This window comes from Felis catus, chromosome E1 (assembly GCF_018350175.1).
Source record: "Felis catus isolate Fca126 chromosome E1, F.catus_Fca126_mat1.0, whole genome shotgun sequence".
Taxonomy (NCBI): domain Eukaryota; kingdom Metazoa; phylum Chordata; class Mammalia; order Carnivora; family Felidae; genus Felis; species Felis catus.
In genome coordinates, this window is record NC_058381.1 from 40,094,889 (window position 1) to 40,108,694 (window position 13,806).

Sequence of the window (13,806 nt, forward strand, 5' to 3'; positions counted from 1 at the left end):
CTGTTGTAGTACCCTCTGCTACCTACATATCCCAATCCAAGGATCTTTGGGTACAGGATGTCTGGCATAATATCTTCCATATGGGAAGGCAAAACCAAAGCAGGTGGGTAGAGGCAGCAGCAGTACACTAGGACTAAGCAAGCATCAGTCAGTTAACGTCCTGAGTGATAAATGGTCCTGATATACCCAGAACTGAGGGCTTTCCCAGCACGTGGAATTTCATTGATATAACTGGGGTAGTTCGGGGAAAGCAGGATAAGTTCATGACTTAATCCTAATTCATTTTTTACATAGTCATTGACCTCATATAACTCATTATATATTTTTTTCTCCTACTTTCTTTTAATTGAAGGAGTAGTCTAGGTAAGATGACACCTAAGGTATTTGTGAGTTCTAAAATGTGCAAATGTTTTTAGAGCTTAATATTCATCTTATTTATTTTTTATTTATTTAAGTCCAAGTTAGTTATATAGTGTAATACTGGTTTTAGGAGTAGAATTTAGTGATTTGTCACTTACATATTACATCCAGTGCTCATCCCAACAAGTGCCCTGATAAATGGGTCATGGACATTAACATTAATTTTAAAAAGTACTTCAATTGAGATGCCTGGGTGGCTCAGTTAGGTAAACAACTGACTCTTGATATCAGCTTGGGTCGTGATCTCTCTGTTGTGATCTCTCTGTCGTGATCTTGTGGTCATGAGTTGAGCCCCACGCCGGGCTCTGCTCTGAGCATGGAGCCTGCTTTGGATTCTCTCTCTCCCTCTCTCTCTTTCTCTGCCCATCCCCTGCTCATACTCTTTCTCTCTCTCTCAAAATAAATAAACATTAAAAAAAATTTTAAGTTCTTCAATTTTTAAATTATAATGCATTAAAGTTAATCGTTTTAAATATGATAGAATATCACCAAATGAACATCCATGTCACTAATACCAGGTTAGCAAATAGAATTTTACTTCATCCCCTTCAAATTATATCCTTCATCATACCCAAAGGTAGGTTATCGTTCTATTGACTCACACATTGTATATGTTAATAGTCACTTCAAATGTTTTTAGATTTTTTTTATAAAGGAAATATAGAATTGGCTACTTTTACTTTATATTATGAATATGAGATTTATATAGGAAATTCCTTCAATTCTGTTTCTTTATAATTTTCCAATGAATCAATATGATATAATGTATTTGCTTATCTACCATTGATATATATTGTGGTACATATATATGTATATTTATACCATTGATATATATTGTGATATATATTGTTGCAGCTGGGAACTATCAAAAATATTACAAATATTAAAATGTTCTATTAATTCTATTGTATGAGTCTTATATATATTCATTATTTTTTATTATTTTAAAGTTTTATTTATTTAAATTCAAGTCAATTAACATATAGTGTACTGTTGGTTTCAGGAGTAGAACCAGTGATTTGTAACTTACAATATAACACCCAGTGTTCATCCCAACAAGTCCTCTCCTTGAGATCTATCACCCATTCAGCCCATCCCCCCATCCACCTCCCCTCCAGCAACCCTCAGTTTGTTCTCTGTGTTTAAGAGTCTCTTATGGTTTGTTTCCCTCTCTGTTTTTATCTTATTTTTCCTTTCTCTCCCCTATGTTCATCTGTTGTGTTTCTTAAATTCCACATATGAATGAAATCATATATTTGTCTTTCTCTGACTGACTTATTTCACTTAGCATAAGTGAAGTTCCGTCCACATTGTTGCAAATGGCAAGATTTCATTTGTTGATTGCTGAGTAGTATTCCATTGTATATATGTATACAATATATACATATATGTATAGATATGTATATAGATATGTGTATATATGTATAGATATGTATATATCTATGTATGTATCTATATCTATATCTATGTCTATGTCTATCTATCTATCTATCTATCTATCTATCTAATCCATTCATCAATTGATGGACATTTGGGCTGTTTTCATAATTTGGCTATTTTTTTTTAAGTTTATATGAGACAGAGAGAGGGAGAGAGAGAGAGAGAGAGAGAGAGACTCCTAAGCAGGCTCTGAACTCTCAGTGTGTGAAGCCCAGCGCAGGGCTTGAACTCATGAACCATGAGATCATGACTTGAGCTGAAATCGAGTCAGATGCTTAACCAACTGAGCCACACAGGTGCCTCCATAATTTGGCTATTGTTGATATCGCTGCTATAAACACTGGGGTGCATGTGCCCCTTCAAATCAGCATTTTTTAATCCTTTGGATAATTACCTAGTAGTGCAATCACTGGGTCATAGGATAGTTCTATTTTTAATTTTTTGAGGAAACTCTATACAATTTTCCAGAGAGGCTGCACCACTTTGCATTCCCACAAACAGTGCAAAAAGCGTTCCCCTTTCTCTGCACCCTTGCCAACATCTGTTGTTTCCTGAGTTGTTCATTTCAACCATTCTGTCATGCTTGAGGTGGTATTATGGTTTTGATTTGTATTTCTCTGATGATGAGTGATGTTGAGCATCTTTTCATGTGTCTGTTAGCCATCTGGATGTCTTCCTACGAAAAGTGTCTATTCATGCCTTCTGCCCATTTCTTCACTGGATTATTTGTTTCTGGGGTGTTCAGTTTGAAAATATCTTTATAGATTTTGGCTATTAACCCTTTATGTGGTATGTCATTTGCAAATATCTTTTCCCATTCTGTTGGTTGCCTTTTAGTTTTGTTGATTGTTTTTTCACTGGGCAGAAGCTTTTTATCTTGATGAGGTCCCAATAGCTCCTTTTTGCTTTTATTTCCCTTGTCTCTGGAGACATGTCAAGTAAGAAGTTGCTGCGGCTGAGGTCAAAGAAATTGTTGCCTGTTTTCTCCTGTAGGATTTTGATGGTTTCTGTCTCACATTTAGGCCTTTCATCCACTTTGAATTTATTTTTGTGTATGGTGTAACAAAGTGGTCCAGCTTCATTCTTCTGCATTTTGCTGTCCAGTTTTCCAATGAAACTAAAGGCTGGTTTTTTGAAATAATAAACAAAATTGATAAACTCCTACCCAGACTTCTCAAAAAGAAAAGAGAGAGGACCCAGATAGATAAAATCACAAATGAAAGAGGAAAGATCACAACCAACACCACAGATGTACAAACAATAATAAAAGAATATTATGGAAAACTATATGCCAACAAACTGGACAGTCTGAAAGAAATGGACAAATTCCTAGAAACTAACACCTACCAGAGCACAAACAGGAAGAAATAGAAAATTTTAACAGGGCCATAACCAGAAAATAAATTGAATTAGTTATCAAAACTCTCCCAACAAATAAGAGTCCTCAGCCAGTGGCTTCCCAGGAGAATTCTACCAGACATTTAAAGCAGAGTTAATACCTATTCTTCTCAAACTGTTCCAAAAAGTAGAAATGGAAATAAAGCTTCCAAACTCATTATGAAGCATTACCTTGATTCCAAAACCAATCAAAGACTCCACTAAAAAAGAGAATTATAGGCCAATATCTCTGATGAACCAGGATGCAAAAATTCTCAACAAGATACTAGTAAATCGAATTCAACAGTACATTAAAATAATATTCACTGTGATCAAGCAGGATTTATTCCTGGGCTGCAGGACTGGTTCAATATTTGCAAATCAATCAATGTGATACACCACATTAATAAAAGAAAGGATAAGAACCATATGATCTTTTCAATAGACGCAGAAAAAGCATTTGACAAAATACAACATCCTTTCTTGATAAAAATCCCTCAAGAAAATAGGGATAGAAGAAACATGCCCTAACATCATAAAAGCCCATATATGATAGGCCCACAACTAATATCTTCAATGGGGAAAGACTGTTCCTCCTAAGGTCAGGAACACAACAGGGATGTCTCACCACCTTTGTTTAACAGAGTGTTGGAAGTCCTAGCCACAACAATCAGACAACAAAGAGAAATAAAAGGCATACACATTGGCAAAGAAGACGTCAAACTTTCACTCTTTGCTGATGACATGATACTCTACATGGAAACCCCGAAAGACTCCACAAAAAAAAACCTGCTAGAACTGATGCGTGAATTCAGCAAAGTCGCATGATATAAAATCAACATACAGAAATTGGTTGCATTTCTATACACCAATTATGAATCTGCAGAAAGAGAAATCAAGGAATCTATCCCATTTACCATTGCATTATATATTCATTATATATGTACTTATTTATTTATTTACATGTTTTTGTTGGAGAAACACCAACAGGTGAATTGCTTATGTTATTTCTCTATCAGAATGTTTATATTATAGGAGCACCTAAAAATACAAAGTGAATATTAACATACCTAAAGGGAGGAATATACAACAATACAATAATAGTAGAGATCTTCAATACCCTACTTTTACCAATGGGTAGAAGATCCAGACAGAAATCAGTACGGAAACATGGGCTTTAAACAATGTTACAACAGATGGGGTTAACAGACATATATAGAACATTCCATCCAAAAACAACAGAACACATATTCTTCTCAAGTGCACATGGAATATTATCCAGGACAGATCATATATTAGACCACAAAGCAAGTCTTAATAAATTTAAGAATATTAAAATAAGGGACACGAGGGTGGCTCAGTTGGTTAAACATCCTGACTCTTGGTTTCGTCTCAGATCATGATCTCACAGGTTGGTGAGTTGGAGCCTGCACTGACATGGGAAGCCTGCTTGGGATTCTCTCTTTCCCTTCTCTACCCCTCCCTTACTCATGCTGTCTCTGGCTCTCTCAAAATCAATAAATACAACTTAAAAATTTTATTAAAAAATAATATTAAAATCATAACAAGCATATTTTATGACAAGAGTCGAAACTGTATAAATCAATTAGAAAAAGAACACTGCAAAATTCACAAATACGTGGAAACTAAGCAACGTGCAGTGTACAACCAACGGGTTGAAGAAGGATTCAAAACAGAAATCAAAAACTACCCTGAGATAAATGAAAACTGAAATACAATGGACCGAAAGTTCCACGATGCAGCAAAAGCAGTTCTCAGAGGAAGTTAATAGTGATAAATGCCTACATCAAGAAACAAGAAAAATCTCAAATAAACAACCAATTTTACACCTCAAAGAACTTTAAAAATGAACAACAACAACAACAAAAACCAAAGTTACAATAAAGAAGGAAATAACAAAGATCAGAGAAGAAATAAAGGACACTTCCCATCTAACTATGCCCAAAGGAACATAGCAGGCAAAGGACACTTGTTCTGACCTTTGCTAAGCCAGCAGAAACTATCACATGACCACATCATGTCAAATGACCAGAAATGTAGCTGGTGTTGATTCCTGACTTTCTTATTTCTGGAAAAGGTTCTTATGTAGTATTCTCAATTAAGAAAGTGACAAAGACTAAATTATTGAAGCCTCAAAACACTTTAAAGGAACAACTTCCTCCTTGACAATTCTCCAGTTACTACAAAAACAAACAAACAAACAAAAAAACATGTAAACAACACAGAAAGTCCTGTTCATTGGTCCGAACTTTGGAGACGCCAGTGCATAAAAATCCCAAAACAGGAGGAAACATCAAAATCTGAGAAACTCACCTCTGAACAGGAACCCATACTCCATGCCTGACACCATGACCCACTCGTGCTGCTCCCCTTGCTGCCAGCCTACATGCTGCAGGACCACCTGCTGCAGGACCACCTGCTGCCAGCCCACATGCTGTGGGTCCAGCTGCTGCCAGCCTTGCTGCTGCTCAACTTGCCATCATACCACCTGCTGCAGGACCAGCTGCTGCAGGACCACCTGCTGCCAGCCCAGCTGCTGTGGGTCCAGCGGCTGTGCACAAAACTGCTGTGGGTCTAGCGGCTGTGGGTCCAGCTGCTGCCAGCCTTCCTGCTGCTGATTGTCTTACCAAACACCATCTGCACATAACACCCTCCTGTTAACTGGCTTGCCATTTGGGGGCCAAATTTCCTTTCTAGATTTTGGTGAAAGCCAGCATGCAATCACCAACATTTTTGTTTCTCATATATGTTTATAAGCTTGTGAATCAGCTTGATGCTGTGCAGAGGACTTCCTCCAAGTCTCTCTCTCCCATGTATGTGGCTCATGTGCAGCTTCAGAAATTCTTGGTACTAAGTTATGGCCTTGGCTTTGATTCTGAAGTCAGGATCACCTGCTCCCTCAAAGTAACTTAAGAAAACAAGTTTTCATGTTTTTTTCATAGATTCCTGCAACTGATTAATAAACTTGATAATCATATTTTCAATGTACTTATGATTCTTTCTCCTTTCATTTTTTTATAATCATTTGAGTCATCTCGTTAGATGCAAGTGTTTTACATGCCTTATATGCCTCTTAATAAAGTCTATACCCTAGTTCTCCCCATATTGTTTTGTTTTACTGTATTGATATCAGAACTTGTATACATATTGGGTACCATATGTATCATCAAACATGAGCTACACAGCAGCCTAACATGAATTGTATTCCACATTTTTAGGTGAGAATATTTCACTGTGTAATTTCATATAGCCAATAATGGACAGACTCAGATTCAGGACTGGATATTTTTTTTTCCTGCTCAAAGGCAACTACTTTTACATGTCAGTAAAAGTAGCAATAATATTTAGTACTGAGGACTAGTAAGCTGTGCAAATGAATTTCTCCTTTAACAATGGAGGAAATAACCCCTCATATATGCAGATAACATCTGTTCAAAAATCAGTTTCTCACAACTCAGCAAGCAGCAGATACATGTGAGGGCAGGTAGGACTGCATTTTGGAGCTGTCAAGAAAACAGGGAGCCTTTCCCATCTCCATATGTTCAGCCACACGTGCAATTTGTCACCATGAAATCTTGTTAGCATCCATTGCGTCCTCACAATAGAGTCTCATCTAAACTGACTAATATCTTTGTTTCGTGCAAATCCAATTCAGAATAACCTCCTTCTACTAAACATCTACCACCAGAATGAGAAAATAAGTAATTCCCTGTAATAAAAAAATGGAGCATATATTGCACTCTCCTTAATGTTATGGCCATTTGTCATCCTGACCAAAATGCTATTAAGAAATTTAAGAAAGGGTCACCTGGATGGCTCACTCGGTTGAGTGCCCGACTTCAGCTCAGGTTATGATCTCACGGTTTGTGAGTTTGAGCTCTGCATTGGACTTGCTGCTGCCAGGGCAGAACCCACTTCAGCTCCTCTGTCCCCCTCTCTTTCTGCCTCTCAGTCTCTCTCTCTCGAAAATGAAAAAACATTAAAAAAAATTCTTAAAGAAATTTAAGACAAAATTAAAGACTCAGAGACTGTGCAATGAGCACATATGATTTTCTGAACCATCCAAGAAACTAAACAACCTCCTGTATTCTGTGAGGCAACTCTGAAGGATTTGAGGGGAATTAAGAGTGTGTTCCAGGAGGGTGAGAAGAATGTGAGGAAGAAGACAAATAACACAATGTGGGCATTCATAGGAGTTATAATAGAAAGTTGGCACTCTGGTCCTGAAATAATGGTGCTTCCTCAGAACTCAGGGATGTGAGGCTTGATTTGGGCTCAAGACTTAGGAACATTAGGCCCGAGTCACCTCCTGGGAGCAGTGGAGGAATCTTGATGAACCGTGAAGGTTCATTTCCAGGACACATGCCAACATTGTAGACTACATATCTGGGATTCTCTGAAGAGACTGCCAAGACCATGCGAGCCTAATACTGCTTCTTAAGAGCCAGATGATTGGGTGATGAGATGAAAAACTGACACAACCTAGTTCCTACTACTTGCCAGGTATTGACCAAATCCTTCATTATCTTTAATTCTTTAAGAAGAATTGAGAATTAGAAATTAATAATTTCTATGAAGAAATTTTCAACATAGGTATTAAGGTTCCCATTATGGAGATGAGGAAATAGGACTGAGAAGGGTAAAGTAATGCCAGACTTTGGTTTCTCCCAGAATCTACTCTGAATGATAGAGTCCAGGCATGTAGTTTCTTTGGGGAGGTCAAATCACACTGGTAGAAGTGTGGGGAAGTGACACAGGGAGGGGGCACTTTAAGGCCAGTGTCACAGTTTGCAAGTGAACATTAAACCTGAAAAATATATCAGAGATGATGTAACACACACATGATGGGATTCTCCTAATAGCTACAAGGGAGCTGGAGTCTTTTTAAATCAACTCTCCAGAATCATTGGTTGAGCATTTCTCTCAGTGTGGTACACATAGAAAGCATGGCATTTTGCTGTTGCATGAAAACAGCCCTTAGGCATAGAGATGCAGGTCTGGTAGGTAGAAATTGTCCCCAACACACTTAGATCTATGACATACAGTGGGCATATTCAAGATATTGAGAAACTATGGTTTTCACCAGTCACTCCAATATTTTTTTCATCAGAGTGGTGGACAGACACAATATCTAGAAGAAAAATAAGACTGAAGAGAAAACAGAGGAGGAGAAGCAAGAGGAATTGAAAGGGTAGAAGGAAAGGAAGGAAGGAAGGAAAGAGAAAACAAAGAGGGAAGAAAAAGGAAGACAAAAAGGGAAATAAGAGAGAGATGGACACAAAGCAGAGAAAGAAGAAGGAAGGAAGGAAGGAAGGAAGGAAGGAAGGAAGGAAGGAAGGAAGGAAGGAAGGAAGGAAGGAAGGGAAGAATTAAGAATTAAGAACAATTCAGCACAATAAAGATGTACTCTAAACATGAAGTCACTGACTAGGCTAGTTAACAAGGTTAGGACTAGAATCATCCAACTCACACTGGTTCGTCCATACTGCCCCAGTTACACCCCTGAAAGTCCTACATCCTGAGAAAGCACTCAATCCTAGGCAAATCAGCACTACTGGTCAACAAGGATGTACATTGACTGATGCTTGCTTAGTCCCAGTGTACTGCTGCTGCTTCTACCCACCTGCTTTGGTTATGCCTTGCCATGTGAAAGAGATGATACCGGACATCTCTACCCAAAGGTCCTTGGTTGAACTGAGTTACTACAAGAGATGGATATGCCCGTGGGAGTCTTGAATCAGGCTTTTGTGGGAAACAGACCTGGGCTCACGCATCTACTAAATTTGTCCCCATGAACATATCAGCATCATGTTCCTCTCCCCAGGAATACTCCTAATCCACATACAATCTAAGGACCAAAGCTGGGGAGGGATCACTGCTCTGTCACTACCCAGTCAAACTGGAAATGAATACATGATCTGATGATCATTGAAGCAAGAACGATGCTGCTGATGTGACAAATTTCCTTTAATCTGAAAATGTTTCTATGAGTTATTCTCAAATAGGAAACACATTAAACACCTATTTTCTAAAGATTCCTATCATTTATGTAATGTCTTCTTCTACAAGCCCCCAGTGACTATGGAAAACAATGTAAACACTAACAAGGAAAGTCCCACCCATTGGCCTAACCTTCGGCGGTCCAACACATAAAAGCCCCAGATCAGGAGGAGGCACCAAAATCTGAAAACCTCACCTCTGCACAGGACCTGCCCATCCTCCACCCCTGACACCATGACCCACTCATGTTTCCCCTCCTGCTGCCAGCCTACGTGCTGCAGGACCACCTGCTGCCGGACCACATGCTGCCAGCGAACATGTGTGACTTCCTGCTGCCAGACCACATGCTGTGGGTCCAGCGGCTGTGGACAAATTTGCGGTGGGTCTACCTGCTGCCAGTCATGCTACCACCCAACTTGCTACCACACCGCCTGCTGTAGAACCACCTGCTGCCACCCTTGCTGTGTGTCCAGCTGCTGCCATCCTTCCTGCTGCTGATTGCCTTGCCAAGAGCCACCATCTCCATGCAACATGGTTTGCCATTTGGAAAACAAAGTCACTGCCAATCATTGTTGAAAGTCAGCATGCAATCACCAACATTTCTCTTATTCATCTGCCTGTCTACGAGCTTATGAATCAGTTTGATGAAGTGTGGACCACTTCTCCCTGATTCTCTTCTTCCATCATCTTATGAGTCATATGCTAACTTCATGCATCCTGGTACCGAGTCATGATCTCTGCCTTAACTCCACAGTCAAGATCTTCACCCTCTCCCTATCAGTAACATAGAGAAAGAAATCCTCAGGATTCATACATAGGTGTCTGCAACTACTGTAAGTCTTCAAATTATGTTTTCTTTCTCAGTGTACTCACGTTCCTTGTATCCTGCTTTCTTCTTTGCATGATCACTTTGAAGGTCTCTCTAGATATAAAGGATCTCATCTATATTTCTTAAGAAATTCTGTACCATTCTGAATCCCATATGATCTTTGTTTCCTTGTACAGCATTCTCAATGTAAGGATTTATACACAGGTTGCATATCACATGCAGTATCTATTTGGAGCCTCGTACAGTCCTCCACTAATTATTGTCTCCATTTTCAGATAAGGAAATTTCACAGTGGATGTCATGTACCTGACATGGACAGACTCATATCCCAGACTGTGTCTCCTGCCTTGATGAAGGGCACTTACATTCATCTCTCCAGACAAGTTAGAAAACATCCTGGGACTGAGCACCAGCAAGATGTTCATCTGAGTGTCTTCTTTAACCACAGAAGTAATATTCTCCAGTATATGCAGGTGACATCTGGGACAAAGTTGTAGACATTAGTATCCTACAGTTCAGCCATCAGCAGCCTCATGTGGGGGCAGTGGGACCTTCCCTTTAGAGATCTTGGATCTTTTTGCTGGAGCCTTGGGCTCCATCCAGCCCCTCAGCACTCCTCTGCATCAGATACAGGTGAGCATGCAGTGTCCTCATGAGCCACAGACGTGGCTGAACACACTTGTGTTTGGGTTGTGGAAATCACATTCTTGTTTGGCCTCCTCGTCCTCAGGACCTAATGGCAGAGTTAAAAGATATCAGACAATTTTATGCCAAACATATTATGCTCCCCAACTGTAAGGCAATTTGTTATTGTGATCAAAATGTTACCAAGACAATTAAGGAAGGACAATGTCAGGGACTGAGAGTCTGTGCAATGGGCATGTATGACTTCAAGTAATCCATGAGCTCTGAACCATCTATAGAACAAACACTATCCATTATTTTGTGAAAGAACTATGAAGCATTTGAGGGAAATAAAGATGCCTGTTCCAGGGTGGTGAGAAGAATGTGAGGAAGAAAAAGAGAAAACAAGGTGGACATTCATAGGAGTTGTGATAGACAGAAGGCTGGCGCTTCTGGTCCTGAACTAATGGTGCTGCCTCAGCACTCAGGGGTGTGAGGCTCGATTTAGGCTCTGAGAGGAAAAGGAGAATTAAGCCTTGGGTCACATTCTGGGATCAGTGGAAGGACCTCTGATGAGCTGTGAAGGCTCATGTCCAGGGCACTTGCCAACGTTGATGCCTACGTATCTGGGATGCTCTGGAGAGACTGCCAAGACTAAACTTTCCTACCTCTGATTCTTAAGAGCTGGGTATCTGTGTGACAGGATGAAGAACTGACATGACCCATGATCCTACTACTTGCTAGGTATTGACCAGATGCTTCATGTACATTATCTCTAAATCTTTCCTTTTATTAAGTTTTTATTTTAATTCCAATATAGTTGATCTACCATGTCAAATTCATTTCAGGTGTACAATATAGTGATTCATCGTTTCCATACAGCACCCAATGCTCATCACAAATGCACTCCTTAATCCTCGTCACCTATTTCAACCATTCCCCCACCACTGTCTCCTCTGGTAACCATTGGCTTGTTCTCTCTAGTTAAAGAGTCTGTCTCTCTTTTCCTTTGCTCTTTCATTTACTTTTTTAAATTCCACATGAGTGAAACCATATGGCATTTGTCTTTCTCTGACTGACTTATTTCATTTAGCATTATACTCTCTAGTTCCATCTATGTTGTTACAAATGTAAGACTTCATTCATTTTTATGGCTGAATTATATTCCATTGTAGATATATACCACATCTTCTTTATCCATTTGTCTATCAGTGGACACTTGGGCTGCTTCCAAATACTGGCTATTGTAAATAATGCCGCTACAAACATAGGGTTGCATGTATCCCTTTGAATTAGTGTTTTTCTATTTTAGAGGTAAATACCCAGTAGTGCAATTACTGGATCATAAGGTAGTTCCGTTTTTAACTTTCTGAGGAAACTCCATACTGTTTTCCACAATGGAGCCACCAGTAGTACAGGAGAGTTCCCTTTCTCCACATCCTCACCAACAGCTGTTGTTTTTTGTTGTTGGTTGTAGCCATTGTGACAGGTGTGAGGTGCTATATCTTATAATTTTGAATTTCATTTCCCTGATGATGAGTCACGTTGAGTATCTTTTCATGTGTCTGTTGGCCATCTATAAGTCTTCTTTGGAGAAATGTCTGTTCATGTCTTCTGTCCATTATTTAATTGGGTTACTTTTTTGGAGGTGTTGAGTTGTGTACGTTCTTTACATAATTTGGATACTGACCCTTTTCAGATATGTCGGTTACAAATTCTCCCATTTCGTAGTTTGCCTTTTAGTTTTGTTGATTGTTTCCTTGGCTATGCAGACACTTTTTATTTTGATGTAGTCCTGATAGATTACTTTTGCTTTATTTCCCTGGCCTCAGGAGACCTATCTAGAAAAAATTTGCTATTATCAGTATCAGAGACATTACTGCCTGTGCTGTCTTCCAGAATTTTTATGCTTTCAGGTCTCACGCTTAGGTCTTTAATCCATTTAGAATTTATTTTTGTGTATGGTGTAAGAAAGTGGTCTAGTTTCATTCTTTTGCCTGTAGCTATCCAGTTTTCCCAACACCATTTGTTAAAGAGATTGTCTTTTTCCCATTGCATATTTTTGCCTCCTTTGTCAGAGACTAATTGACCATATAATTCTTGGTTTATTTCTGGGTTTTCTATTCTATTCCACTGGTCTGTGTGTCTATTTTTGTGCCAGTTCCAAACTGTTTTGATTATTATGGCTTTGTCTTGAACTGTGATAACTCCAGCTTTGCTTTCCTTTTTCAAATAACTTTGGCTATTTGGGATCTTTTGTGGCTCCATACAAATTAGAATTATTTGTTCTAGTTCTATGAAAAATATGCTGTTGGTATTTTGATTGGGATTGCATTAAATTGGTAGTATCTTTAATTCTTGAGGAAATTTTCAACATAGGTATTAAGGTTCCCAATTGTGGAGATGAGGAAATCAGGACTGAAAAGGGTAAAGTAATGTCATAGTTTGGTTTCTCTAGCAAGCTACTCTGGGGAGGACAGATACACTGGTAAGAGTGTGAGAAAGTGACACAGGGAGGGAGCACTTTAAGGCCAGTGTCACAGTTTGCAAGTGAACCTTAAACCTGAAAAATATATCAGAGATGATGTAACGCATACACACATTGGGATTCTCCTAATAGCAATGAGAGAGCTAGAGTCTTTATAAACCAACTCTCCAGAATCATTTGTTGAGCATTTCTCTCAATGTGGTATGTATAGGAAGCATGACATTCTGCTGTTGCATGAAAACAGCCCTTAGGCATAGAGATGCAGATCTAACACACTTACGTCTATGACATATGGCAGGCATATTCAAGATATCATTGACAATCTATGGTTTTCACCAGTCACCCCAATATTTTGTTCATCAGATTGGTGGACAGACACAGTATCTAGAAGAAAAATAAGACTGAGGAGAAAGCAGAAGAGGAAGAGCAAGAGGTATTGAAAGGGAGGAAGGAAGGAGGGAAGGAAGGAATGAATGAACGAACAAGCGAATGAATGAGTGAATGAACAAAGGAGGGGAAAGGGAAGAAAAGACAGAGAAAGAGAGAGACAGACATAGCATAAAAAGGAAGAAATGAAGAATGAGAGACAGGGAGAGGGAGGAAGGAA